This window comes from Oryctolagus cuniculus, chromosome 15, assembly GCF_051225735.1.
Source record: "Oryctolagus cuniculus isolate XC-2025 breed Fujian yellow rabbit chromosome 15, ASM5122573v1, whole genome shotgun sequence".
NCBI classification, from domain to species: Eukaryota; Metazoa; Chordata; class Mammalia; order Lagomorpha; family Leporidae; genus Oryctolagus; species Oryctolagus cuniculus.
This window is the reverse complement of record NC_142881.1, coordinates 70,154,271-70,181,610: the sequence shown is the minus strand read 5'-3', so window position 1 is coordinate 70,181,610 and position 27,340 is coordinate 70,154,271. Positions and strand designations below refer to the sequence as shown.

General features: G+C 49.5%; 1 non-coding gene across 2 annotated transcripts; it reads left to right on the top strand.

The window, feature by feature from the left end:
• The first annotated feature begins 3,776 nt into the window (after positions 1-3,776).
• Positions 3,777-8,430, top strand: LOC127488887 (uncharacterized). 2 transcript variants are annotated; one of them, XR_011382473.2, is made up of 2 exons: positions 3,777-3,986; positions 5,580-8,430. It is a non-coding gene; the product is annotated as an uncharacterized LOC127488887 (transcript). The 2 variants fall into 2 exon arrangements; XR_016221025.1 differs by lacking the exon at positions 3,777-3,986 and adding an exon at positions 3,996-4,366 and having other exon boundaries at positions 5,580-5,787.
• The last annotated feature ends 18,910 nt before the right edge of the window (positions 8,431-27,340 follow it).

Below are 27,340 nucleotides of genomic sequence, written 5' to 3'. Positions count from 1 at the left end.
AAGCCAGGAGCTTCATCCAGGTATCCCATGTGGGTGCAGGCGAAGTAACACCTTGACAGTAGGGATTCCATTTTGGGGAACCTGAGACTCCATTCTGGGAAGGTGCCCCCCCACACACACACACCGTGAGGCTCTGCTCTGAAACTATGGTCTAAAACAGTTGAACAATAGCAGTCCACTACATCACACTAGGCAGAGCATAGAAACCCCCTAGCATGATCGCTCAAGCTTGGAAGTGGATAGGCTGCACCTGGGTTAATGATAAAAATGTAATTTGTCTATGCCCTACATATGATTAAAACCAATACCTGGATTAATGTCAAGATTATAATTGAAATTGTTAAGATTGCAACTGGCATTGTCAAGATTATAATTGATACTCGTTTCGCATCGGTTTTAGGTCAGCTTGACCCCCATAACCATGTATTCTCCTGATCCTAGCAACCATGTATTCCCATCCCAATTTTTCAGCTTTTGCCTTTATAAACCCTGTTGCTTTGGGCTTCAGGGTCGAGAGTTCTTTTGGGCATGAGCCCACTCTCCACCGCCGGCAATAAAGGACCATCAAATTTTATCAATGTGTGGTGCTCCTTTGTTTACACTCACTCAGGTACAACACAGGGGCCCAAGCAACTGGATCACCCTCTGCTGCTTTCCCAAGCACATTAGCAGGGAGCTGGATCAGAAGCGGAGTTCCAGCTGTTGAGAGGACCATCTGGGGAGAGGACCAGCGGATGGAAGACCTCTCTTTCTCTCCCTCTCTGCCTCTGCCTCTCTGCCTTTCAAATAAATAAATACATCTTTAACAATAAGTGGCACCACTGGGAAACAAATGGATGCCCATATGGGATGCTAGTATCGCAAGCAGCAGCTTAACCTAGTGAACAACACTGGCCCTAATAAATCTTTTTTTCTTTTAATGTAGCATTTTTTTCCATGACCTGACATGTTAAAGCCACAGCCCATCAGTGGTGAATCTAGTAAACTGTAAACTGGTGATTCATCAAACTGACTTCCAGCACACTGAGTTTTCCTAATGATTTTCTGTCAAATGCCCACTTAATGAGATTGCAGTTTCTTTATCTTTTTCTCTTTCTTTTCTTTTCTCTTTCCTTTCTTTTTTTTCTTTTTCTTTTTCTTTTTTTTTTTTTTTTTTTTTTTTGACAAGCAGAGTTAGACAGTGAGAGAGGGAGACAGAGAAAGGTCTTCCTTCCGTTGCTTCACCCTACAAAGGCCACTACAGCCGGAGCACTGCGCTGATCCAAAGCCAGGAGCCAGGCGCTTCTCCTGGCCATCCTCCACTCTCTACTCGGGCCACAGCAGAGAGCTGGACTGGAAGAGGAGCAACTGGGACAGAATCCGGCGCTCCAACTGGACTAGAACCTGGAGTACCAGCGCCAAAGGCAGAGGATTAGCCTAGTGAGCCGTGGCGCCAGCAATGAATGTGCATTTCCCCAAACCCAACTTTAGCTACCTGCTTGACCCTTTCTCAGACATCTCAATGCTTAATCCACTAGACTGCAACAATAGTAAGAACAACAGCCAACATTACTATTTTACTCTGTGCCGCCTCTCACCTAACCATGAAGCAGTTATGAACGAATGTCCTCTATACCCAATTCCTGCAGGAAACCTACTGAGCATCATCATCATCAGTCATCACAATGATTTGAGCTTTACACCCTTGGGCAAGAAACCGCCCTGGTCCCACCCACATCTCAATACCACCTCCTGGGGCCAGCGCTGTAGCACAGTAGGCTAAGGACCTGGCCTGGAGCGCCAGTATCCCATATGGGCGCCAGTTTCAGAACTGCCTACTCCACTTCCAATCCAGCTCTCTACTATGGCCTTGGAAGGCAGTGGAGGATGGAGCGAGTCCTTGGGTCCCTGGACCCGATGAGACTGGGGGTGGGGTGTTGGGGGAGATTCTGGCTCCTGGCTTCAGATCAGCACAGCTATGGCCATTGTGGCCAATTAGGGAGTGAAACCGGCAATGGAAGCTCGCTCTCTCTCTTTCTGCCTCTCCTCTCTCTGTGTAACTCTGACTTTCAAATAAATAAATAAATAAATAAAAATTGACCACATTTGTGAGCTGGAAGATCAGGCCTCCACCCCACCCCGAGTGACCTCATGCCCCTATCTGACCACACCTCTGTGCCCACCTGCCAATCAGGGTAATTAACCTCTTGTCTGCAAAGGCAGGGACAGCCCTGCATTGAGTGGAATATGGAATCAGAAGAGTTTTGATCTGCGGACAATTTCACAGTTTCTTCTAGCAACAAAATTTAATTTCACATTGTTTCTTCTAGCAACCAAAAACTACCCTAATTCTCCTGATGCACGATGCTTTCTCATGTTGTTCTCCCCATCCGATGACACTGGGAGAGTGTCGGGTGTTTGCTGTGTCTCAGCACATGCCCATCCTGCTCTGCAGACATCTCATCACAATCCTCTGGCGCTACTGTACAGCCCTCTACTGCTGCACTACGTGTGAATTTACATGTGGGAGAGGAGAGTTCGAGTCCTGGCTGCTCTGCTTCCAACCCAGCTTCCTGCTAATGTGCATGGGAGGCAGCAGAGGGTCCAAGTACTTGGGTTCCTCTTCCCCACACGGGAAACTCAGATGGAGTATTCCTGACTTTGGCTTCAGCCTGGTGCTGGACCCATCCCAGCTGTTGTGAGCATTTGGGGAATGCACCAGAACAGGGAATGGTTGTCTCTGTCTCTCTCTCTCTCCCTCCTCCCATCTCTGTCACTCTGCCTATGGTAACTAAGAGTACCTAAAAGGTAATCTATAGAAGTGAAATTGACACTCAGATGCAATGATGGTTTACAGCCCTTGTCTCTACAGTTTGTTGAACTCTTTACTTAGTGTAGGGATAATGAGTATAAAGTAAACTGAAAATAAATCTTTGTGAAAATTAAGATTGGATGGCTGGCGCCGTGGCTCACTAGGCTAATCCTCCACCTTGTGCGCCGGCACACCGGGTTCTAGTCCCGGTCGGGGCACCGGATTCTGTCCCAGTTGCCCCTCTTCCAGGCCAGCTCTCTGCTGTGGCCAGGGAGTGCAGTGGAAGATGGCCCAAGTGCTTGGGCCCTGCACCCCATGGGAGACCAGGAAAAGTACCTGGCTCCTGCCATCGATCAGCGCGTTGTGCCAGCCGCAGCGCGCCACCTATGGCGGCCATTGGAGGGTGAACCAACGGTAAAGGAAGACATTTCTCTCTTTCTCTCTGTCCACTCTGCCTGTCAAAAAAAAAAAAAAAATTAAGATTGGGACTAGGAGAGGGAGGAGGAAGAAGGATGGGAGCGTGGGTGGGAAGGATCACTATGCTCCTAAAGCTGTATATATGAAATACATGAAATTTGTATACCTTACATAAAATTAAACTCGTTGCTGGAGGCCAGCCTTACCCTGATACTCAGGCAGACAAGGACACAACAACAAAAAACTACAGACAAATATCTCTGATGAACATAGATGGAAAATGTTTAACATACTGCCAAATCAAAATTGACAGCAATCAAAAACATCCGTCATGGTCAAGTGGTCATAGTTCAGGGATGCCTATAATATGTGGATGCCAGGGCCACAGGTGGTGGCCTATTCCACTGCACCCAGCGCCGGCCCCTATTTATCTTTCTTTAAAAAACATGTATGTATTGGAAAGACAGCGTTACAGAGAGCGACGCTTGGAAAGGGTGTCCCCTACAGATAATGACCAGGCCAAGACGGGGCTGGTCGGGCCACCCCCTTGCTTGGCAAGCCCGGGGCCCTCCTCCCTCCTCGCGGGTTGGGCGGAGCTGCCGCCCAGGCCCGCCCCTGCTGGCCCTACATCCACTGCACTGGGAGCAGAGCCGGCCGCGCCGCCCAGTAAGGAGCTGCAGCGATGGCGATGGCGATGGCGGCAGGCAACGCGGCCTACTTCCAGAGGGGCAGTGTGTTCTGGTTGGCGGTCATCACGCTCTCCTTTGGCTACTACACGGTAGGGGCAACCGAGTTGGGACAACCGCCTGGAGCGAGCGCTCCTGTCACGCAGGCCTCCGCCTCCACTTGGAGGAGAGGCCGCGCAGGCGCAGTTCTCGCTCTCTCGCCTCCCAGCGGGGAGGGAAGCCAGAACCCGGAAGGAGGCGCAGGCGCAGTCGGCTGCCAAGGCTTTTGGCAGGTGTTCCAAGCCCTGCGAAACCTGTTGGCCTACTTTCCTCAGGTGGGGGCGGGCACGACTCCCCACCTGAGGACTGAGCGCCTGTGTCTTTCACGATGGTGCTGGCGAACTCGAAGGCCGCAAGGGATGCTACCGCCTACTTCCGGACGGCCAGACCATTGCCCTCGCTGGTCACGGGGCTGGGGCTGGGATAATTTGCGGTGAGGCGCGGGGCGCAGACGCGGGCGCCTGTGTTTTGGCCCTCCGGGCTGTCGTAGCGCGAGGGGCGCCGTGGGAACGGCGTCGGTGCGCATGCGCGCCGTGCGGTTGCCTAGGTTACGAACGCCAGCGGATGCTAAGCGGGGTTTTGGAAGGTTTAGAGTGTTTGAAGCAGGGGGAGTTGCTTGGAAAACGGCGGATAAAGCCAAGGGGTGGCTAGGATTTCACTGGTGAGCAAGAACCGGTGTGACAGCAGGAGGACAGCTCTACTGCGGGGAGGAGTGACTTTCGTCTCACTTCCAGGATAACGAACGGGAAAGACGCCCGGAAACAGGTTGGGGAAAACCGGTATCATGTAGGAGGAAGGCGAAGCTAGTTTGGATCTTTCCCGGGAGATCCTGGAACCTGGACGGGTGTCATCTCCACAGCGGCGTCGCTCTGACCACCTCCGCCCTCCTTTCGCCGTGTGCAGGATGGAGGCGTGGGACTCTAGTTTTCTCGAGTGCCCTTTCTGTTCCAGGATCCCGCGAACCCGTTCGAACACACAAGCTGGGAAACTGGAGATTCGAGTTGGAATTTAGTGGAACTGGCAGATGCCAGCCCCTCTCCACCACGTGGTTAGGAGGCCGCAGTGATATGTTGTACTTTATTGGAATATTGACTTTAAACAGCATCCTGGGAGAAGTAGTGTTGCCTTTGGTGCAGATCTAAGTGGAGCACTAAACTTTGGAGGGGTTGACAGTGATTCACAGAAAGGCTTGTAACAGAGCCTGAGGAAGAGTTGCTAAGGTCACCACAAAAACCTTACATGAACGAGGAGTTGCTGTTAAACCTTCGCGAGCCTGATTTTCCGAGTGTGTCTGCGTGGTGTGCAAGAGTGGAAGAGCATGATTCTAACTGCGAGACTGAGCCCAAGCCACCGTTTGCAGGACAGAAGCTGGCCAAAGCACGCAGACTCCTACAAGTCTAGGAAATAATGTTTGGGGTGGAATTCATGAAAAATCGGATCCGTTCCGCCAGTGCACGGAGCCTGATCATCACCTCGTTTCTTTGTGGCACACATCCATTGGAGCTGCTTTTTAGAGGATGGAGATTCAGGTGCCCTCCTTCAGACCCTGTTTCCCCGGTAGTTACTTTGGTAGAATTGGTGTTCTTTCCTACCTGCCGGTCTTCAGGTGCCCTAATGGTTTCTCTGTGCCTCTGGTTCTCTTTCAGTGGGTTGTCCTCTGGCCGCAGAGCATCCCTTATGAGAGCCTTGGGCTCCTGGGCTCGTTCACTCAGTCCCTGGTGGACCGTCATCACACCCTCCTGCACAACGGGTAAGGAGAGCTGCAGAAACGACACGCTGGTCTCGCTGGAGACCTTGAAGGCCTGCAGTTGCCTTTAGGTATTGAAAATGGCTCTAGTACACGTTTAGGAATCTTTCCAGATTTCTGTTAGATTTTATCATCAGACAATCCCCCTCAAACTAGACTGTTTCCTGCTGCCACTCTAACCGCAGGTGAAACTTCAAGCAGATGCATAGGTAATCCCGGTCACTCTGAGATGTCAGAAAGTCCAGTTGGTAAAGCCATAAGCTTTTTTCTTTTTTCTTTCTTTCTTTCTTTCTTTCTTTCTTTCTTTCTTTCTTTCTTTCTTTTTTTGACAGGCAGAGTGGACAGTGAGAGAGAGAGACAGATAGAAAGGGCTTCCTTTGCCGTTGGTTCACCCTCCAATGGCTGCTGCAGCCGGCGCGCTGCGGCTGGTGCACCGTGTTGATACGAAGGTAGGAGCCAGGTGCTTCTCCTGGTCTCCCATGGGGTGCAGGGCCCAAGCACTTGAGCCATCCTCCACTGCACTCCTGGGCCATAGCGGAGAGCTAGCCTGGAAGAGGGGCAACAGGGAGAGAATCCGGCGCCCCGACTGGGACTAGAACCCAGTGTGCTGGCACCGCTAGGTGGAGTATTAGCCTGTTGAACTGTGGCACCGGCCAACTTTTCTTCTAAATCAGATAATGCAATCTCATCCAGGAGGGGCTGAGGAGCCTGGCTTGGGGAACAGGGTGAAGTTGGTGCCTTCTCTCTCATTCTGCTTTTTTTCTCCAGCAACAGCTGCTTTTGGACACCTTGGAATGGTGGGAATAGTTAGGGGAAGGTGGGTGTAGTCTTCAGTGGGTGCTGCCTTGGGACCAGGCGTCTGGGAGCTGGGTATGTTGCAGACACAGTGCTGACTGTTTGTCTCTGGGAGGTCCTCAGAGGGATCCTCCTGTGCAGTTCTCTATGGCTGCTGCAGGTGCCTCCTCCAGCCTGCCTCTTGCAGTTCCATCCTTGGCATTTGTGTTTAGGGGAAATCATCCTCTTAGTGAGGTTACCTTTGTGTTGGGCCTCCAGGTCGGATTACCTTTTAACCCTCCCCCCCCCCCCATATCAAGTGCCCTCCTGCAAGACCTGCAAGGCTCACAGTAAGCAGCCTCCAGTTCTCCCCACGGGACCTTCTGCAAGTGGGGTCCTCAGGGAAGCCCTGTTCCTTTGCTCTCCCACTGGTCAGGCTGAACCCATCTCTATGCTTTGGAGTGACACAGCCACCCTTTGTCAGAGGGCAAGGGGATTTCCAGGTGGCTTTGTTGAAACTGTTCTCTGGGCTTGAGACTGTGGTAGGAAATGCCCAAGTGTTCTGAGACTCCTTCCCAGTGGCCTCTTGGGCCTCCCTGAGGTCTTAGCCGAGGATGTTTGGCCCAGCCCTGCAGCTTGACAGCTCTTGTGACTGGCATTTGGAGCCTCTAATGAAAACCAAAAGACTGTGTTGTGTTGTACACTTCTTTGAAGGGAGAAGGAGAACAAGCCCAGGGAGGTTGCGTCTCTCTTACTGTGTTCCTAAAACCAGTGCTTTAAGGATCTAACGTGTTAGAATGTGCCATAGCTCACTTTAAATCAGAATTAATACTCCTTTGATTTGTGAGATCAAGGAAAGAGTAAATAAATTTGAATGCATGAATACATGAAGACATGGTATAAATTTGGAGCTTCCCAAATCCTACTGCCCAGGAATAACTACTTGTAATATTTTGTTGAGTTCCCTTTTTTTTAATCCATACCTCGTAATTTTTAGTCCAGTCATCATCCTGTAGGAAAGAGTACTTTGCGCTGTATGTAGATACAGAAATGACCTTGGAGGTGGCAGGAAAGTAACATTTACTAAGCACCTTCCATGTGCAAGTCCCTAAACAGGAGCTCAATCAGCCTATAATATAGTCTCTTAAATCCCATGTTTAAAAACACATACTTTTTTGAGGATCTTATTAAACCAGAGATAAGATTGTACTATTATATCTGCAATAATCATACAATTAAGCAATTTCCCATGTTATTTTTTGTATTTCTTTTTACAGATTTATTGTATTTATTTGAAAGAGTTGCAGAGAGAGACAAGCAGACACAGAGGGGGGGGGGGTCTTCCATCCTCTGGTTCACTCCCCAGTTGGCTGCAATGGCCAGTACTGTACCGATCCAAAAAAAGGAACCAGGAGCTTCTTCGGGGTCTCCCATGTGGGTGCAGGCCTAAGCACTTGGGCCATCTTCTACTGCTTTCGCAGGCCATAGCAGAGACCTGGATGTGAAGTGGAGCAGCAAGGACACAGCACCGGCCCTGCCATGGTGTTTGTTTTAGTTTTTTTCCCCCCACGCCATCTTTTTAAAGTAACCTTGAGGCAGCACTTGGCCTTGCAGTGAAGATGCTACTTGATGCAGGACACTGTAGTGTAGCAGGTAAAGCCTCCGAGACCTGCAATGACAGCGTCTCATATGGGTGCTGGTTGGAGTCCTGGCTCCTCCACTTCCCATCCAGCTCCCTGCTAGTGGCTTGGGAAAGCAGAAGAAGATCCTAAGTCCTTGGCCCCTGCAAAACCATGGGAGACATAGAGGAAGCTCCTGGCTCCTGGCTTCGGGTTGGCGTAGCTCCGGCCTTTGTGAAAATGGAGAGTGAACCAGCAGTTGGAGGACTTCTCTCACTCACTCTCTGCCTCTCCTCTCTCTGTATAACTCTGACTTTGAAATAAATAATAAGGATCTTAAAAAAATAATAAAAGAAACTCATGCCTTTGTCACGTTCCGGCTGGCTGTTGCTTAGCCTTTCTGCATCAGTTTCCTTCCCCATCAAAGGAGATTAGCCTATTCCTTGTAAGACCTTTAAGAGGATTAAATGAACTACTCCACTGAATGCCCCAGCATAGGGCCAAGCAAAGAAATGTGAGCTTCCCTTCTCCCCCTGTAATGTGTTAGGGAAAACCCTTTTGATTAGGCCTGAGTGTTTGCCCACTTTTCATGTGGTGAAGTTTAATTAAATATTGAAGATATTTAACACTCTGCGTAGGCATCATTTAGTCAATGAACACCTGTTAGCTATCTGAAAAGGGCTCTAGAGGGCCCTAAATATCAGTAATTTACCAACTATTTGGGGGTAATTTACTATTTGCTTGTTCTTGGGGAGGGAGCCAGCTGGGGCCTTGGGGAGGAACCAGGAGGGTTGGGTGATACAGGGAGGCAGCTGGGGGCTCAGGAAAGCCGCTCACTTGCCAGCCGATGGAATGGACATGGTGCTGCAGAAGAGGGAACCAACCCCCTGGAAGGAAGATCCCATCTCCGGGTTTTCCGTCACAAGCTATCCAGATGGGCTGGATCGGTGACAATTCCAACGCCCACCCCTGCCATCAGGACAAGCCCTGGGTCCCAGCTCTACCTGGATCCCTCTTCTCGCCTGGGGGCCCTCTCTGCCATCCTGTCCATCTCAACCAGGAAGGCTGTCTTCCACTGGGCCACACATGACCAGGGTGCAGGCTCACTGTCCTCTGGGAGTAGGTCCTTATGTCTGCTGGCAGGCATCCCCAGGGCCTGGCAAGCAGGAACAGTGAGGCCAGGAAGAGGAGCAGCATGGCCTGGGGAGTAGAACAGAAAGGAAAGGACATGATTTCAGCTCTAGGACACGGTGTAGGGCATGGCCCAGCTCCTAAAGGTCAGAAGCAGCCACTCCTTACCCCTGCCCCTTCCTGCTATGGAGCTCAAACTTGCAAGATGCCCAAAGTGGTTTGGAGACAAGATGGGCACACGGTCCGTCCTTGGAGAGCACTTGGACTCTCACATGGGTTGACGACAATGTCCACATTCTCACGTCCCCCACGCCATCCTCCATTCTGCCTTTTCTTGGGCACTGCCATTGAAACAGCGGCCAGCATGGAGGGTCCTCACTGAGGCTGCATGTTCCATCCCCAAGGACCCAGTGAGTGCTCCCTCCAGGCAGGACTTTTGCCTTCTTGGACTCCTTCACCTTGTCTGTACCAGGAGGCAGTTGGCTCAGCTCAGGCAGGCAAACTTCTACTCCCTCACTGACTTGCTGCCTTGAATGTGTTGGCACTGGCAACCCACGGTGTTGTCTGAAAATGAACCGGGAGGGGTGGTGGGAGGACAGTAGTACTGTCGCATAGCGGGTAAAGCCACTGCCTGCAATTCCGGCATCCCATATGGCAGCCGGTTCAAGACCTGGGTGCTCCACTTCTGATCCAGCTCTCTGCTGTGGCCTGGGAAAGCAGTGGATGATGGCCCAAGTCCTTGGGCACCTGCACCCATGCAGGAGACCCGGGAGAAGCTCCTGATTTTGGATCGGCACAGCTCTAGCTGTTGTTGCAACCTCGGGAGTGAACCAACGGATGGAAGACCTGCCTCTCTATCTCTCTCTCTCTAACTCTCTCGGCCTCTGCTTCTCTATGCCTCTTTTTTTCAAATAAAAAAATCTAGAGAGAGAGAAATTAAGAAAAAGAAGGAAGGCAGAAGAAAAGAAAGAAAAATGAACCAGGGTTCTGAATGCTTAGTGATGTCTGTTCTGAGCTCAGTCTGCAAGTGCAACTGCATTTGCCAGGCGATTTGCCAGTTCTGAACCAGAGGTCGCCCCCAAGGAGAAGAAAGCCCCTGAGGGAACCCAGGGCACGTTTTCACCCATGTTTAACCCACCAACTTAGCAGCTGTAGAGACTCAGTCCCTGCAGCTCTTCCCAGTATACCTGAGAGGGTTGGAAGAGGGGACTTATGAGGGAAGGTGACACACCAGGTGACCCCGGCCAGAGGAAAGGGCCTGTGGGACGTATGAGCAACTACCAAACAGGACATCCAGTTACCACCTGACAGGAGATGGTAACAGAGCACAGGGTAAGCGCGGGACCCAGGCCACTCTCTGCATCTGGGTGTCTCCCTGCCAAAGAGAGAAACCGTGAAGTAATGAGGGTGGAAGTGGCAGTATCAGAGGCTGGACACATAGCCAAAGCGAGCCCTGCAAAGAAAAAGGTCAGCAGGCCAGCTTGGTCAATGTCAGGAGAGGGGCTACCTGGCCAGAGGGGCGCCTCTCCAACAGCTGATGATGCACCATGTAGGTGACCCCTGTATCTCATGAGCCTCTCGTGCTGTTGAATTTGCCACCTCCTTCGGCACCCCACAAGCCTCTAGAAACACAAAGCTGAGCTCACAGGCTTGCACTCATCCTGGTAGTGCCTCTTTAAGCTCCCAGGGGCCAAACCAGGCCAGAATGACAGCAAGGTCCCCTGTCCTACAGCTGCCACAACTCTGGGACCCTGAGACTGATTTTGGGGAAAAAATGAAAGCAATAGACATTTTCACACCAGCTCAAGACGGCTCAGAAATGCCATCACCCATTGCTGAAGGAAGGATCCAGACACAGGCAGGCTCAGAGGTCTCAGACCTGAGATTCAGATGGACAAGGCAGCCACAGCCCCTCAACCCATGCAGGGTTCACTTTAAGCTAAGCCTCCAGAGTAAGATTTTATAGGAAAAAAAGGACTCCTCTGGACACATGGTTGGAAAGCCAGAGTCTTAATTCATTAAGAGTCATTTTAAGTCAAGTCTAGAGGCCAAGAGAGAAGCATCGGGATGGGTGTCGAACCCAAGCCTGTGAATGCCAGATCTGTTTCTCCTCCACTTCTCTTTCTGAAGAAACCAGGAGCAGACAAGGAGCCAAGAGAGAAGGTGGAATTGCACTTCCCACCTGAGGCTTCCAGGCAAGAGCATCTAAGAGAGGGTGTCCCATCCTACTCACCCACCGCACCCCCGTTCAGCAAGTAGGTGCCCTGCTGGTTCCATGTCGCTTAGTGGAGGGCAGACGGGCACCTCCCCACCCCGTGTGCCCCCACCTCCCAAACCCAACTGCAAGACCAGAAGAGCTGCAGACCCTCCTCCCTTCAACTCCAGCATGGTACACTGTCCAGATGGCCACAGGATATTCATAGGCCACAGGGAAAAGAAAACGAGACACTCACAGGCTGCTGCCTCTGGGGTCCCAGGAGCTCCAGACAAACTGGTCCTGGCTTGGCAGGTGTGCACTCTTTATGCCTGTCCTGTAAGCTGAGCTGCCAGGCCCTGGTCTTCTGAGAACTCCCTTCAAGAAGTGCAGGCAGTTTTCTTCCTTGTTGACTCACTCCCTCTTACCCCCAACTGTGTGCTAAAAACCTGATGCTGAGAAACAGAACACTTCCCACATCATCACGTTAGGGTGATTCCCATCTGCACCCCACTGAGGCCCTGGGAGCCCAAAACAACCCCCTCAGTGTCCGAATTTTAGAGATGTCCATGAATCTGAGGTCCAGACATTACTGAGTTGCACAACGACCTAGAGTGACTTCAAAAAAGAAACTCACATCTGCAGATCTCAAGAGCCAGGGCCTGCCGTGTGCAATTTCTCTTCTCCATCTCAACAGGCCGGATTGTGAAAGAGCTGCTTGGCATATCCGGGCAGGGGTGAGGCAGGTGCAGGAGCTGCAGAAGCAGCAGCCTTGGGCGGGAGTGGGAGGGAGTGACTCGTGGAGCTGCCACCTGTCCCTCTTTGGCAACCTGCTCCAGGCCTCAGAGAGCCCCCGTTTTCCTCTTGTGAGATTGACTTCAGAACCAGGCCTGACCTTGCCTTTGTTTAGACTTGTATTTTCCACTTCCTCCCCTGGTGTCTGCCTTGTGCATTGAGACAAATTAAGACCCCTGAGCTGTGAACACTCTTGTCACAGGCCCGCATGAGGACCACACGAGGGAGCTATTAACTTACAGTGCTTGGGGGGTAGTGGTCCACCCTCTGTCACGGCTGTCATCTTTGCTCCTGTCTCGAGTCTTGTGACTAGATCTTTTGCATCAGTTTTGCCTAATTTTGCATGCATCCAGACTTATTTCTCCAATATCCTCCCTTGACCACCCAAAGCTCCTGGCTTTGGATACTCCTGGTGGTATCTCCTTGCATAATGTTAAATCTGCAATGTCACAATTCCCAGACCGGTGAAGAAAGTTTGTTTTAAAAGATATTTATTTTTCTGTATTTGAAAAGCAGGTTTACAACAGAGGCAGAGACAGAGACAATCTTCCATCCACTGGCTCACTCCTTGTGGGTCTCCCACAAGGATGCAGTTGCCCTCCTCTGCTGTTTTCCCAGGCATTTTAGCAGGGAGCAGGTTCAGAAGTGGAGCAGCTGGGACTCGAACCCAAGGTCCACTCTGGTACCCCAGTAGGGTGGGAAGGCCCTGGGGATGGGTGGCAGTGGCCAAGTCTTCTGAGGAACCACTTTCCACTGGAGGACCAGGAGCTGAGCTCCGGGGTTGCCCCACAGGTGTCCATGGCTGATGCTTTGATAGGGCTCAGTGTGACTTTAGGACATTGTAGGAAGGGCATGCAAAGAGGAAGATGTGCCCCCCACCCCCACCCAGACTCTCCTGTGGGTCTGGATCACACAGTCTGTGTTGAGGAAACCATCAGCATGTCTGTGGCTGCTGTAAATCCACTGTGGTGGCGATTGGACAACCGGGCTCACCAAGCTAAGAGGGACCTCGGTGGAGGTGGAGAACTTAAAAATACCTTCAAAATGTCCTCTAGGAGTTGATTTTGACCACATCTCACCTGAGTCAATGAATAATGCATTTCTAAGGTACACTATGTCACCTGGAAATTCTGCAATACAACCAGCCGGACAGCAGAGGTCGCAGAGGAACATGCAACGGCCTTAAAGAGGAGGCACAGAGCTGAACAGGGACTGCCCCAACCCCCTCATGAGGCTCCCCACTGCAGCTACCCTGCCGCCTGTCACCCTACTGTTCCTGATTCTGGCTCCCGCTGGAAGTATTGCACTGTGCTACACTGCACAGTGGGCCCCTTGTAGATTCCACACACCAGACAGAGTGAAGGTCTGTAGTAGCCAGACACAAAGTCACAATTCCCACCGGAAACAATTCTTGGGCTTTTCTCTGCACAGTTTCAGATGCAAGGTGCTAGAGCCAGACACGGACTGTCCATTGCCAGATTCGGTCACTGGGTGGTGCCTGACAACCCAAGTGACCAGGACTGGACCTGACACACTTGCACACTTCCGGTCACCATTGCTGCTTTGAAAGAGGTCGCAGGAAATGACTGGCTGGCTTTCCAGGGTTCTGGGTGTAGGGAGCAACTGTGTATTGAGAAGGCCTCAAACTACAGGACAAATATGGCCGCATGCCCACCCCTCTAGCTTGGAGTGGACACTTCTCATCAAGTCCTAGAGCAGCTCCCCTGCCCCTCCATATATCAGACAAAAGGGGTCCATTTGCCTGGGGAGTCAACAAATGATTGGTCTCCCACGAGAATTCAAAGGAGAGCTTTATTGTGACAAGGAGATTGGAAAGTACAACTCCCTAAAACTACTGCCTCTGTGAGAAGCCATTTTTGAGGGATTGTAGAGTGAGGGAGTGGCTGGGATAGAGGAAAAAGAAAAGCAAGAGGACCCTACCTGCTCAAGCAACCCACAGCAGCATGCATCGTGTGTTCAAAACCCAACTCCTGCTGGGCTCTTGCAGCTCTCCTTGCTGTGAGGTCCAATCCCTGGGGTGCAGCATTGCAAGATCACCCTTCTTGGAATATTCTTGGGAAAACAAGCCAAGAGAATAAATTGTTAGATGCTGTGCCCTGCCCATGCCCATGCCCATTGTCTAAATCCTACTCTCTGAGTTACAGATATTTTTTAAAAGATGTATTTATTTGAAAGGCAGAATGAGAGAGACAGGCAGACAGAGTCTTCCATCCACTGGTTCACTCCCCTAAAAGGCCGCAACAGCTGGAGCTATACCAGGAGGAGGAGCTTCTTTCGGGTCTCACACATAGGTGTAGGGGCCCAAGGACTTGGACCATCTTCCACGACTCTCCCAGGTGCATTAGCTGGAAGCTAGATCAGAGGTGGAGCAGCTGGGACTTGAACTGGCAAGCATATGGGGAGATGGCTTTATGTGCTGCACCAGAGCACTGGCCACCTGTAGAGATCTTTTTTTTTTATTTGAAAGTCAGAGTTTCACAGAGAGAGGAAAGGCAGAGAAGAGAGAGAGAGAGAGAGAGAGAGAACGAACTTCCATCTGGTGGTTCACTCCCCAGTTGGCTGCAATGGCCGGAACTATGCCGATGTAAAGCTGGGAGCCAGGAGTTTCTTCTGGGTCTCCCACACAGGTGCAGGGGCCCAAGGACTTGGGCCATCTTCTGCTTTCCCAGGCCGTAGCAGACAGCTGGATAGGAAGTGGAGCAGCCAGGTTTTAAACCGGTGCCTATATGGGATGCCAGCACTCTGGCCAGAGTGTTAACCCGCTGTGCCACAGCTCCGGCCTGGGGAGATATGTTTTTTCACATTTCCTCCCTGCCTGGAGGCAGCAACATACACTGCTCAAGACCAGGGACTGCACCCATGGTGAAATTTAAAGGAGTCCATGCAACCTGGGTCTTTTTCCAAACTTTTCTTCCAAGGGACAAATAGCTGGCAATTAAACACCAAGATTAGAAGATGTGAGTCTAAAACTTGAAAATAACACATTTTACATACACAAATACTCTACGAATGAAAGCCCTAATGGTACTTCAGATGATTTATAGCAGTAAATTTAAAACCCTAGATGAAATGGACTTAGTATTAGAAATAATGTTCTCAAAAATTACTCAAGGAGAAATGCTGGTTTCTAACCATCTATAATGAGACCAGGAGGCAAAATCTCCCTATAATGAATCTATCAGAGCACTCATTGTAAAATCCAGACGTTTAATGAAGGACTAAGTGCAGTGTTGTACAAAATTATAGAACATAGTAAGAAAGGTAGCATAATTGACTCCTATAATCCTAGTTTAACATGACACAAACCCCTACAATAACTACCAGTACAACATGTCGTTTAGGAATATAAATGCCAACATGTTAGAAAATACGTTCACAACCCTAACCAGCTACACACACAAAGGATGTACACTATGAGCTAGTTCCTTTCTTTCAAGAACCTTCGACTCCCAGGTACACAATTGTAGTATCACAGCCATCTGCTGACTCAAAACCCAACGCCATTTCCTGCAGCCACATTTCTAGTCCCAGAAGTTGGCACCGGTGTGTTCCTCTTTCAAAATGTCCTGGATTTCAGAACTGGGCATCTCGGGCACCTTCTTGCTGTGTATCTTGCTCGTGAGGTTCTGTTGGAGAACCGAGTACCCACAGAGCTGTGCTCAACACCTGCAAGAACATGAGCTCTCCATCACCTTGACGATCTCCAGGCTGCTGCTGGGACAGAGGAAAAGGCACCCCGTTCTCTGCGCTGTTGTGATTCTGCTGCATTGGAAACTGGTCCTGGGAGGGCAGCTCCTGCCAGTAATCCGGAGGCTGCTGGGGCTGCTGAGGGTGCGTTCCCCAGCCATTCTGCTGCCACTCTTCACATGGTGGGTAACGAAAAGAGCTCTTCTGCTCCTGCAGCTGTTGCATCGCTCCCTGAGCACTGGGAACACCGGGTAGCAGGGAAGGCCAGTCAGGCTGCATGACCCTCATCTCTGACCTGGACCTCCCAAAATACGGTGCAGATGAAAAAGGATGAATAAACCTTGCTCCTGGAACGCCACAGGGAAAAGATCCACCTCCTACGTTCCCTTGATTCTCCAGAGCATAGCTCGGTGCCTCTTGAGCACCTCGAACCCCAGAATCCCAGGAGCCGTAGAGCGGGCTGGGAACCTCCCATGTGGGTGGAGTGGAGCAGACAGCTCCGCCCAGCACAGATGCCTGGGCAGCGTTGGGAGACCACTCCTGGGCACATGGAGCAGTATAGACAGCTCCACCCAGCACATTCGCCTGGGTAGTGTTGGGAAACCACTCCTGGGAATTCTGCAGGCTTACACCTGGGAGACCTTGGACAGGGAGTGCATATGGCATCCTGGCTTCAAGCACTCTGCGTCTCTTCTTGGCTGGTAGTCTGGCTCTTTTATTTTGGAACCAGTTCTAAAAAAGAAACGAAACAGAAATTACTTTCGAGCCTATATATTCCCCAATGTAGGAGAATCTTGTAGTTCATCTTAGGATCAGCGTCATCACTGATTTGCTTCGTGACCTTGAGTAAGACATGAAAAATGCAAGCACACTTTCCTGGGGCTTCCTGTGTTATTATATTTATAATACGAGAATGCATTTATAGTAAATATGATATGTAAATGTATATATAAATATACATTTATGATAATTAAAATCATGTAATTTTGCACAATTCGGGATTCCCATCTGCCTTCACAGGAGGCACAGGCCCTTATGTATGAGCAAATCCCTACTTTTCCAAATCTTCTACCAACCTATTTGCACCCTCTGCATTTAGACATGAAGCAGCTGTTCTCAACATACATTCTCTTAGCTTGCTTATTTTACTCCAACTGCTTTTCCAGAATGAATTCCTAATTCAATGTATTCTAAATCATATTCTAAATGTCATTTTCTTCAAAGGCCATACCCAAAACAAACAAGCGTCTGCCATAACTTAGCAGTATTACTTCATACCTTACCCTAAGTGTTTTGTGGAACCTCTACTCTTTACTTTTTCTCCTTCATAAAATGAGAGTAATTGGGGCCAGTGCTGTGGTGTGGTAGGTAAAGCCGCCACCTGCAGAACTGGCATTCCATATGGGCACCAGTTCAAGTCCTAGCTGCTCCACTTCTGATCTACCTCTCTGCTATGGCCTGGGAAAGCAGTGGAAGATGACCCAAGTCCTAGGGCCCCCGCACCCACATGAGAGACCCAGAAGAAGCTCCTGGCCCCTGGCTTCGAATCAACATAGCTCCGGCCGTTGAGGCCGGGGGGGGGGGAGTGAACCAGCAGATGGGAGACCTTTCTCTCTCTCTCTCTGCCTCTCCTTCTCTCTCTGTGTGTAACTCTGACTTTCAAATAAATAAATCTTTTTCAAAAATAACACATAGTATACTTTAATAAAGTCACATCCACAATGAGATGAAGAAGAAATGGGACCAAATGTCAACCCTGTCTTATGTGATGAAATGGTGTTAAACTTTTTCATAGTTAGTTGCATTTTTCCTGTTGTCCACAAAGACATATTCATGTAAATATCTCGTAGTTTACTTACGTTGATTGTGTAAAATGAACAGTGGAGTTGTTGGGCCAGTTCCTCCTTGCTCGTAAAGTCAGGATAAGGACTCTCTGCAAATGATTGATTAAGTATCTGCAGTTCCTCAGGTGTAAATTGATGGCGTGCTTTTCCTTTTCTTCTTCCATGTTGTGTTTCTATGTTGTCATGACCGTCTCCTGAAAAATACAGAGAGAAAAAACACGAGATATTAGCAAGATCCAGAAAAACAAAAGACCTCTGTGAGAGAATAAAATTTTAGAAAGGTGATACCTTCCCTCTTACCTAGTCATAATAAAATGAATAATGGACTGTGGGCATATCTTTTGAAACTTATGGTGAGAAGATGATACTATTTAGGTCATAAAAGTAACAGGAGTGAAGAAGGTTTTCTTAGCAAAAATTGATATACTACAAAAACAGAGATGGTGGGAAAACACTCAGCCACACTAGTAATTGAGGCAATGTAAATAAACCAGCTGACAACAATCTGGTAAACAATAATTTAAATATATTGGGGCAAAGTGCAAAAGGACTAACACAGATTGATGAGGCTAGGTCTGGTACCCCTATTGCTTGTTATCACTGCGTGGGCTTTTTTGCTCAATGCAATGAAGTCGAAAGTGGGCATACCCTCCACTGTGTCAATCAACTAAATGGCACTTGAAGATTTAACACCAAGTCTACAGGTCATTTCCTTCACCCATGTCAGACATGCCAGCGGGAGGAAAGCACCGAGGGTCTAAACCTGTCCTCTGGTGTGTGCTCATCTCCCGGATGCTGGAAGGGGAGAGACTTTACGGACAAACCAACGTTGGCACAGTTCTCTACTGCAGAGGCCACCAGAAGAACTGACACGAGGCAATCCTGTTTTTCCTAACTCAGAATTTAAGTGAAAAAACTTACAAGGACTGCAAACCGAATTAACAACCTTCATATGCCTGCTTCAAAGGGTATAACCTAGCTGCTGGGGGGTTGGGGTGCAGTATGTTAAGTTCCCCCTGAGGACATCAGCCTCCCACATGAACAATGATTTAAGTCCATCTGCTCTACCAGTCCAGCTCCCGCTGAAGCCCTTGGGAAAGCCCTTGGAAAACTGGCCAAGTGCTTGTGCCCCCACCACCCATGTGGGAGACCCAGAGGAGTTCCATGCTCCTGGCTTCTGCCTGGCCCAGCCCTGGCCATTGCAGCCATTTGGGGAGTGAACCAGAAGATGGCAGTTCTCTGTGTGTGTCTCTGTCACTCTGTCTTTTAAATAAATCTTTTTAAAAAGGTCAATCTGAACATACTATAGACTACCTAAGGCAAAACCGGAGACACTTCATCACAGAAACTGTGACATTCAAAATATAGTGTGGACATTGCTAATGCACAGGTGTGGGGAGACAGAGAAAGGGAGAGGGGGAGGGGAGAGAAGAGGGAGATATAGGGGGATGGGGAGAGAGGGAGAAGAGGGAGAGAGAAAGAGGGGGGGGAAGGGAGAGAGGGAGAGAGAAGGGGGGAAAGGGAGAGCAGAGCTGAGGAAAGGGTCAGGAAGCCAGCCACCAAACCTCCAAATACACAAACCCCTTCCTTCAGCTTTCTCTAGCCTCTGCTCCCAGGGCACACCTGCACACCTGCACACCTGCACTCTGAATAGCTACCAGAATAGGACTGTGGGGGACAGCGTGACAGAGAGGTGCCAGTAAGAAGTGCTGAACTGGGCTGGCACTGTGGAGTAGCAGGTATAGCTGCTGCCTGCACAGCTGGTATCCCATATGCCTGCCAGTTCAAGTCCCAGCTGCTCCACTTCTGATCCAGCTCTCTGCCACAGCCTGGGAAAGCAGAAGGTGGCCCAAGTCCTTGGGCCCCTGCACCCATGTGGGAGACCAGGAAGAAGCTCCTGGCTTCAGATTGGCACAGCTCTGGTCATTGCAGCCATCTGGGGAATGAACCAGCAGATAGAAGGACCCTCTCCCTATTTTCTTTCTCTCCCTCTCTGTCTGTCTGCCTCTCTGTAATTCTGCCTTTCAAATAAGTAAAATAAATCTTCAAAAAAATTTAAGAAGTATCTTAAGAAAGTTTTAAAGTGAGAATATAGTTTTCCTCATGGGCATTGTCTACCTTAGAAAAACTACTACAGAACATGCCTGCCACTATAGGCTTCTAGTTTAGGCCACCAAGATTAGAGATGGGACTTAAGCACCCCCCTTGACTTGCATCCTCTGGTCTGCAGGAAAAGAAAGCTAGGCATTAGAAGCAATGGGTGGCAGGCCTATTAATGGCTGCTCTGTACAGTGATCTGCCCTCAAGGAGACCCAACAGGCCAGTCCACTGCAGTGGCTTTCAATGTGGTAAGCCTGGGCTTCAGCAGAAGTCAGCTTGTGTAGAGCCCTGGCAGCTCTGCCAGCCAAGAGTTGGATCACTGGAAATGGACCTGCCCTGGAGTCGAAGGACACCCAGGTCAGAGCCACAGATCTTATTGGCTCTAAGCTGAAAAGCCCTTCACTCAGCCCAGCTTCCAAAGTGACCACCACAGCTGAGGAAATGGCCAAGTAGGGTCAGTAACATTGCAGGCAGACCTGTAAATTCCCTGTTATAGAGATACCACCTGCCTTCACCTGGCCAGCTAGGTAATGGAAGTCAACAGGGTGCCTTCCCCAAGGAAGTTCACACCTCCCTTAGGATGTACCCTATGTAAAGAGATAGGTCTGGGCCTCTTAATTTACAAGGCCTAAAGCCCACCAGATTATTATCGAGCCCCTTCTGTCAGGTTCTATTTGCCTCTCAATCAAAACTTATGTGTAGCTTAGATAGCACCTTTCTTAGCTCCTCTAATAATGACTCTGTCCTTTGTTCTAGACCCTGTCTAGCCCACTTGGGCCTCATTCCTTTGTAATCATAGCCTTGGCTCTACCACCAATGGCTCTACTCCCAACCTGTGTGTACTGATAGTCCTCTCCCCCACTTACTGTTGTATGATTGTTCAGAATTTCTCTACAGACAAACCCCGCTACCTACAAAAGTTGAGTGGCCTTTCTCCCAGTCTTGGCTGGAATCAGCTGAAAGCACATCCTGTCCCCATAAGGGTCCAGAGACCCCCCCCCCATTTCCTCTCTCTGAAATCCTCTCATTACCTGGTTAATGCTACTCTTAGGATCATTGGTTACTATTCTCACCCTGTTTTTATACTACAGTGTTTACAGCAGGGTATAATGGAACAAACGAAGGCCTTCAACAACCAGGCAGTCAACCAAATACAAGGGTTTACTCGGCTCCCCACCCAGGAGACAACAGAGTGAGACATTGCCCCATGCCAGCGAAGAGTACCTCATTGCCCCATGTCAGCAGGAAGTAGCTCTAAAGACAGACCATCACCCTCTACCCCTCCTGGACATTTGGGACTAATGTAACCCCCATAAAAATCCTGCTTTATAAAAAACAAAACGGGGAATGTTAGGAACCTGGCACAGTTTTAGCCAGGTGGCCACTAGGCCCAGCTACCTGAGCCAGGCTCCACTCCCATCCTAATGGGATTCGCTGCTCCTGCTTCCCTGCCCACCCTTGGGCAAAGTTTTAAAAGGGGCTGTTCCTGAACACATGCTCTCTTGGTCCTTCTCTCCTGCGCTCTCTTGGCCTCTCTTGGCTCCACTCCTCCTCTCGTCTCTCTTCTCCCTCCTCTCTGTCTCTCTCTCTTACAGTCTCCTTCTCTTTTTCCTTCACCGCCCCTTCACTCCGGTCTGAAGGGTGTTCCCCCAATAAACCCTCTCCCTTACTCCGGTGTTCGGTGTATTTTGCGATGACTAACATTAATATATATCACGTAGCGCCAATTTTTAGGGTGAAACAATGGAAAAGGAAGACCTTTCTCTCTGTTTCTCTCTGTCTAACTCTGCCTGTCCAGAAAAAAAACTTATACATTCAGGGCTGGTGTTGTTTCATGGCAAGTTAAGCCTCTGCCTCCAGTGCCAGCATGCCATATGGGTGCCAGCTCAAGTCCCAGTTGCTCCACTTCCCATCCAGCTCCCTGCTAAAGCCCTGGGAAAGCAGCAGAGGGTGGCCCGGGTGCTTGGGCCCCTGCACCCATGTGGGAGGCCGGGAAGAAGCTCCTGGCTTTGGCCTGGCTCAGTCCTGGCTGTTTGCTGCCATTTGGGGAGTGAACCAGTAGATGGAAGATCCCTCTCTCTATCTCTCTGTAACTGTGCCTTCCAAATAAATATAAATAAATGTTTTTAAACATACAGATTATATGAATAATTGGTGTAAAGCATTTTGTATAAACCCAAATTCAAACAGAGAACACACTGTTGGTTGGCACTCTTTCCTTCAGAACAGGCAAAGAGGGGATAAGAGCACTTTCTGCTCCCAGCAAAACTTCCCTGGGGAGCATCTATCGCTGAGGTGCTCCAGGGTATCTGGTCCCTACCCCCAGCCCGGCCACTCACTAGAACTCCACAGGAAAAGTTCCCAGTATTTCTGACCAGCAATGTGTATACCTTGAACACACATTTTAAAAACACACTGGTTGTTGTTTCGTTTGAAATCAAATTTGTTTGTTTAAATAAAATCTCAGCAGTAAAACTGGCAGCTGAGCCCACAATCTTCACCTGGGAGGCCCCTCCCTCCCCTGTGGTCCAGAGCAGCTTCTGGAAGGGCTTCACACCCTAAGGGCACCATTGTTCTGGGGCCTTGGATTTTGCCTCTGGGACAGAGTGAGGAGCTGAGAGGGCTCCCCCTCCACCATGGGCACTTTCCAAGGATTTTCTGAAGACCTCCTAGAGCTGGGAGGCCTCTGCGAGTTGACTGAGATGTCACACTCACAAGCTGCAAGACAGACTGGCGCTGACCCAGGACTTCTCTCACCCAGTGCTTGTTTAGAGAAAGAAGTCAGGGCCAGAACCCCAAGACCTTGCAACTCCAGGTTGTTTTTTTTTTTTCCCCACAGGCAGAGGTAGAAAGAGAGAGAGAGAGAGACAGAGAGAAAGGTCTTCCGTCCATTGGTTCATTCCCCAAATGGCCATAACGACCGGTGCTGCCTGAAGAATCTAACTTGGCTCCAATAGAAGAAGTCCTCAGAGAAACGAATATCATGAAACACCTATTCTTGGTTTCAAAGGTTTTTTGCACCAAAACATTTCTGAACTCCAGTATTCCACGGACACTGTGAAGTTCCCTGCTCCAGCATTACATGACCAGTGCTGTTTCCTCCCCCTACCCTTCCCATCTTTCCCCACACCTCCCACCCCTTCATTCTGAAGGGAACCCAAGACACTGTTCTACCTAAACTACTTCCATGTACATCTTTAAAATGCAGAAAACTTTTTAAGGCAACCCCAAGTTGGGTTAATTTTTAAACACCTGAGCCTTTGGGAAATCCTACCCCTGCATCCAGCCATGTCTGGGAGCCCTCCTGAGACCATCTTCTTGGGCAGTGAAGTGAGGGCTGCTGGCACAGCATTCATTTAATATAAACCTGAGATGGCCACCCTAGGCACACCTTAGGCCCAGCCCTTCTCCAGCCCCTGCCACACCCTACACACAGCTTCCCCTAGGCACAACTGGCTTTCCAGAATCTCCATTTGTATCTCCAATCACTAAGCACCCATGGGAACTAATTTTCTCATTTAGCCCTGGCCAAATGATAACTGATAACTGAGAGTTTGGAGGCTGGTGAGGCCAGAGACTCACAGCGAATGAGGACGTTAAAGAATATAAGACTGCAGGCATTGTGGCAAAGCTTGTTAAGCTGCCACGTAGGATGCCCCCAGCCCATAGCAGAGTGTGGGTTCCAGTCCCAGTTACTCTGCTCCCAATCCGGCTTCACACCAAAGTAGCCAGGGAACCAGCAGGTGATGGCTCAGGTGCATGGGCCCTATAGCCTACACTGGGAGACCTGGATGCATTTCTAGGTTCCTGGCTTCAGCCTGACCCAGCTTTGGCTGTTGTAGACATTTGGGGAGTGAACCAGCAAACAGAAGGTTTCTCTCTCTCTTGCTCTCTCTCACTCAGCCTCTCAGGTACACAAAAATAAATGGTTTTCAGAAGTCAGCATAAGGGGCCAGCATTAAGGTATAGTGGGTAAGTGGCAGCATTCCACATGGGTGCTGGCTGATGTCCTGGCTGCTTCACTTCCCATGCAGGTCCCTGCTAATGGCTTGGGAAAGCAGTGGAAGATGGCCCAAGGGCTTGGGACCCTGCCACCCACATGGGAGACTCAGAAGAAGCTCTAGACTCCTGGCTTTGGCCTGGCCCAGCCTTGCCTGTTGCAGCCATCTGGGAAGAAGATTCTCTCTCTCCCTCTAACTTTCTCTCTCTCTCTCTCTCTCTCTCTCTAGCTCTTTCAAGTAAAAACAAAGATTAAAAAAAGTCAATATAAGTCTAACATCATACAGTAATTAAATCATTGAAATAACTCATTTTATTCTTAAAAATGCCAAAACCTCCATAGAATAGTTTGAGAACTGGACATCTGAAAGGAGACTAGGGCTGAGAGAAAACAAACTAAAATTAAGTTGGGGAGCCGATGCTGTGGCATAGTGGGGAAAGCTGCCGCCTGCTGTTCTGGTATGCAATATGTACACTGGTTCATGTCCAGGCTGCTCCATTTCCGATCCAGCTCTCTTCTACAGCCTGGGAAAGCAGTAGAGGATGGCCCAAGTGCTTGGGTCCCTGCACCGCATGGGAGGCCTGGAAGAAGCTCCTGGCTCCTGGCTTCAGATCAGTGCAGCTCCAGCCATTGCAGGCAATTGGGGAGTGAACCAGAGGATGGAAGATCTCTCTCTCTCTCTCTTCCCCCTTTTCCTTCTCTCTCTTTCAAATAAATAAATAAATAAATAAATAAATCTTTTAAAAAATTTTAGGTTGGGCCTAGCCTGGTTTCCCTGGCCTTTTTTTTTTTTTTTTATTCCTGTAATTCAAAGTTCATTACCTCAACACCATGAATTTCCACTAGATGGTGCCTTTCCCTCTTCCATCAAACTTGTTTCAAAGAATATTTTGACCAGGTGCATTCACTTGCTTTTATGCTCTCCCCAACTCCAGGCAGTCACTTCTATTCTCATGCCATTATTTAGACATCACTGGCAAAGGTCAACATACCAGCTCCCACACTGCCCAATCGTAGGGTTCACCTTCTAAATCATCAACCTTTATTGGACAATCTCTCTTTTTCTACCTGAACAACTCAGGAGAGTTTACATATTTTTCCTGTGGACCTTGACTTCGGGGGATGTTCACTGAGTAGTGCATTGACCTTGCTTTGTTAAGATTTACAGGCGTTGCTGGGGCATAGTAGGCTGAGCCTCTACCTGCATCACCAGCATCCCAGTTCCAGTCCCAGCTGCTCCTCTTCGGATCTGGCTCTGTGCTGTGGCCTGGGAAAGCAGTGGAAGATGACCCAAGTGCTTGGGCTCCAGCACCCACATAGGAGACCAGGAAGAAGCTCCAGGCTCCTGGCTTTGGATTGGCCCAGCTCTTGCTGTTTTGGCCATTTGGGGAGGAAACCAGCAGATGGAAGACATTTCTCTCTGTCTCTCCCTTTGTCTGCAACTCTGTCTCTCAAATAAAGAAATAAAACCTTTAAAATTTTATTTATTTATTTATTTGAAAGCCAGAGAGAGAGAGAGAGAAAGAGACCTTGCCTCTGTTGGTCACTCCCCAGTTGGCCGCCAGCAGCTGGAGCTGGGCCAAGACAATGCCAGGAGCCAGGAGCTTCTTCCAGGCCTCCCACATGGGTAGCAGGGGCTCAAGCACTTGGGCCATCTTCCACTGCTTTTCCCAGCCCACAGCAGAGAGCTGGATCAAAAGTGGAGCAGCTAGAACTTAAACCAGTGCTCACATAGCATGGAAACTTTACCTGCTACATCACATGGCCGGCTCCTGTACTGATTTTTTTAAAAATAGCTCTTACACCAGTAAGATCCCAAGGTAATCAGAGACAGACCTCTTAAAGGTCCCATCTGAGGTGCCAACTTTTATTGGAGTATGGGGTGCCAATTATATTACCGTTTGCTTCTTAATGAATTAACAATATTAATGAGCATCATGGGTTCTTGCCTAAGAAATCTGGATTTATACCAAGTACCAGGAGCCAGCCATGTCGAGGAAAATGTCTGCCAGAAAGCAAGGAGCAGGTAGCCAAAAAACGATGTGCAAGCCTGCAATGGTGAAAGAGACAGAAGGCCAAAAAGGGCTGGGCCCACCAGGTCCCAGGCCTTTAATCAACTTCCAAAGGGGAGTGGTTAATTACCCTGATAGGCAGGTGGGCACAAAGGTGTGGTCAGGTAGGGGCATGAGGTCACACGGGGGAGTGCTAGAGGCCTAATCTACCAGCTCACAAACCTAATCAATTTTATTTATTTATTTATTTGAAAGTCAGAGTTACACAGAGAGAGGAGAGGCAGAAGAGAGAAATGGCTTCCATCCGATGGTTCGCTCCCCAATTGGCTGCAATGGCCAGAACTGCGCCTATCCGAAGCCAGCAGCCAGGAGCTTCCTCCGGGTCTCCCATGGGGGTGCAGGGCCCAAGGACTTGGGCCATCCTCTACTGCCTTCCTGGGCCACAGAAGAGAGCTGGACTGGAAGAACTACCGGGACAGAATCTGGATCCCAATCGGGGCTAGAACTTGGAGTACCGGTGCCACAGGCGGAGGATTAGCCTAGTGAGCCGTGGCGCCACCAATGAATGTGCATTTTCCCAAACCAAACTTTAGCTACCTGCTTGACCTTTCTCAGACATCTCAACGCTTAATCCACTAGACTGCAACAATAGTAAGAACAAGAGCCAACATTTATTTTTTACTCTGTGCCAGCTAACCAAGAAGCAGTTATGAACGAATGTCCTCTATACCCAATTCCTGCAGGAAACCTACTGAGCATCATCATCATCAGTCATCACAATGATTTGAGCTTTACATCCTAGGGCAGGACACCACCCTGGTCCCCACCCGCATCTCAATACCACCTCCTGGGGCTGGCGCTGTGGCACAGTGGCTTAACGCCCTGGCCTAGAACACCGGCATCCCATATGGTTGCCAGTTTGAAACCGGCTGCTCCACTTCAAATCCAGCTCTCTACTATGGCCTGGAAAAGCAGTGGAGGATGGCCCCAGTCCTTGGGCCCCTGCACCCGTGTAGGAAACTGGGGGTGGTGGGGGGAGATTCTGGCTCCTGGCTTTGGAATTGTGCAGCTCTGGCCATTGTGGCTAACTGGGGAGTGAAAAGCCTTGGAAGACCTCTCTGCCTCTCCTGTCTGTGTAACTCTGACATTCAAATAAATAAATAAATAAAATTGATCACATTTGTGAGCTGGAAGATCAGGCCTCCACCCCACCCCGAGTGACCTCATGCCCCTATCTGACCACACCTCTGTGCCCACCTGCCAATCAGGGTAATTAACCTCTTGTCTGCAAAGGCAGGGACAGCCCTGCATTGAGTGGAATATGGAATCAGAAGAGTTTTGATCTGCGGACAATTTCACAGTTTCTTCTAGCAACAAAATTTAATTTCACATTGTTTCTTCTAGCAACCAAAAACTATCCTAATTCTCCTGATGCACGATGCTTTCTTCATGTTGTTCTCCCCATCCGATGACACTGGGAGAG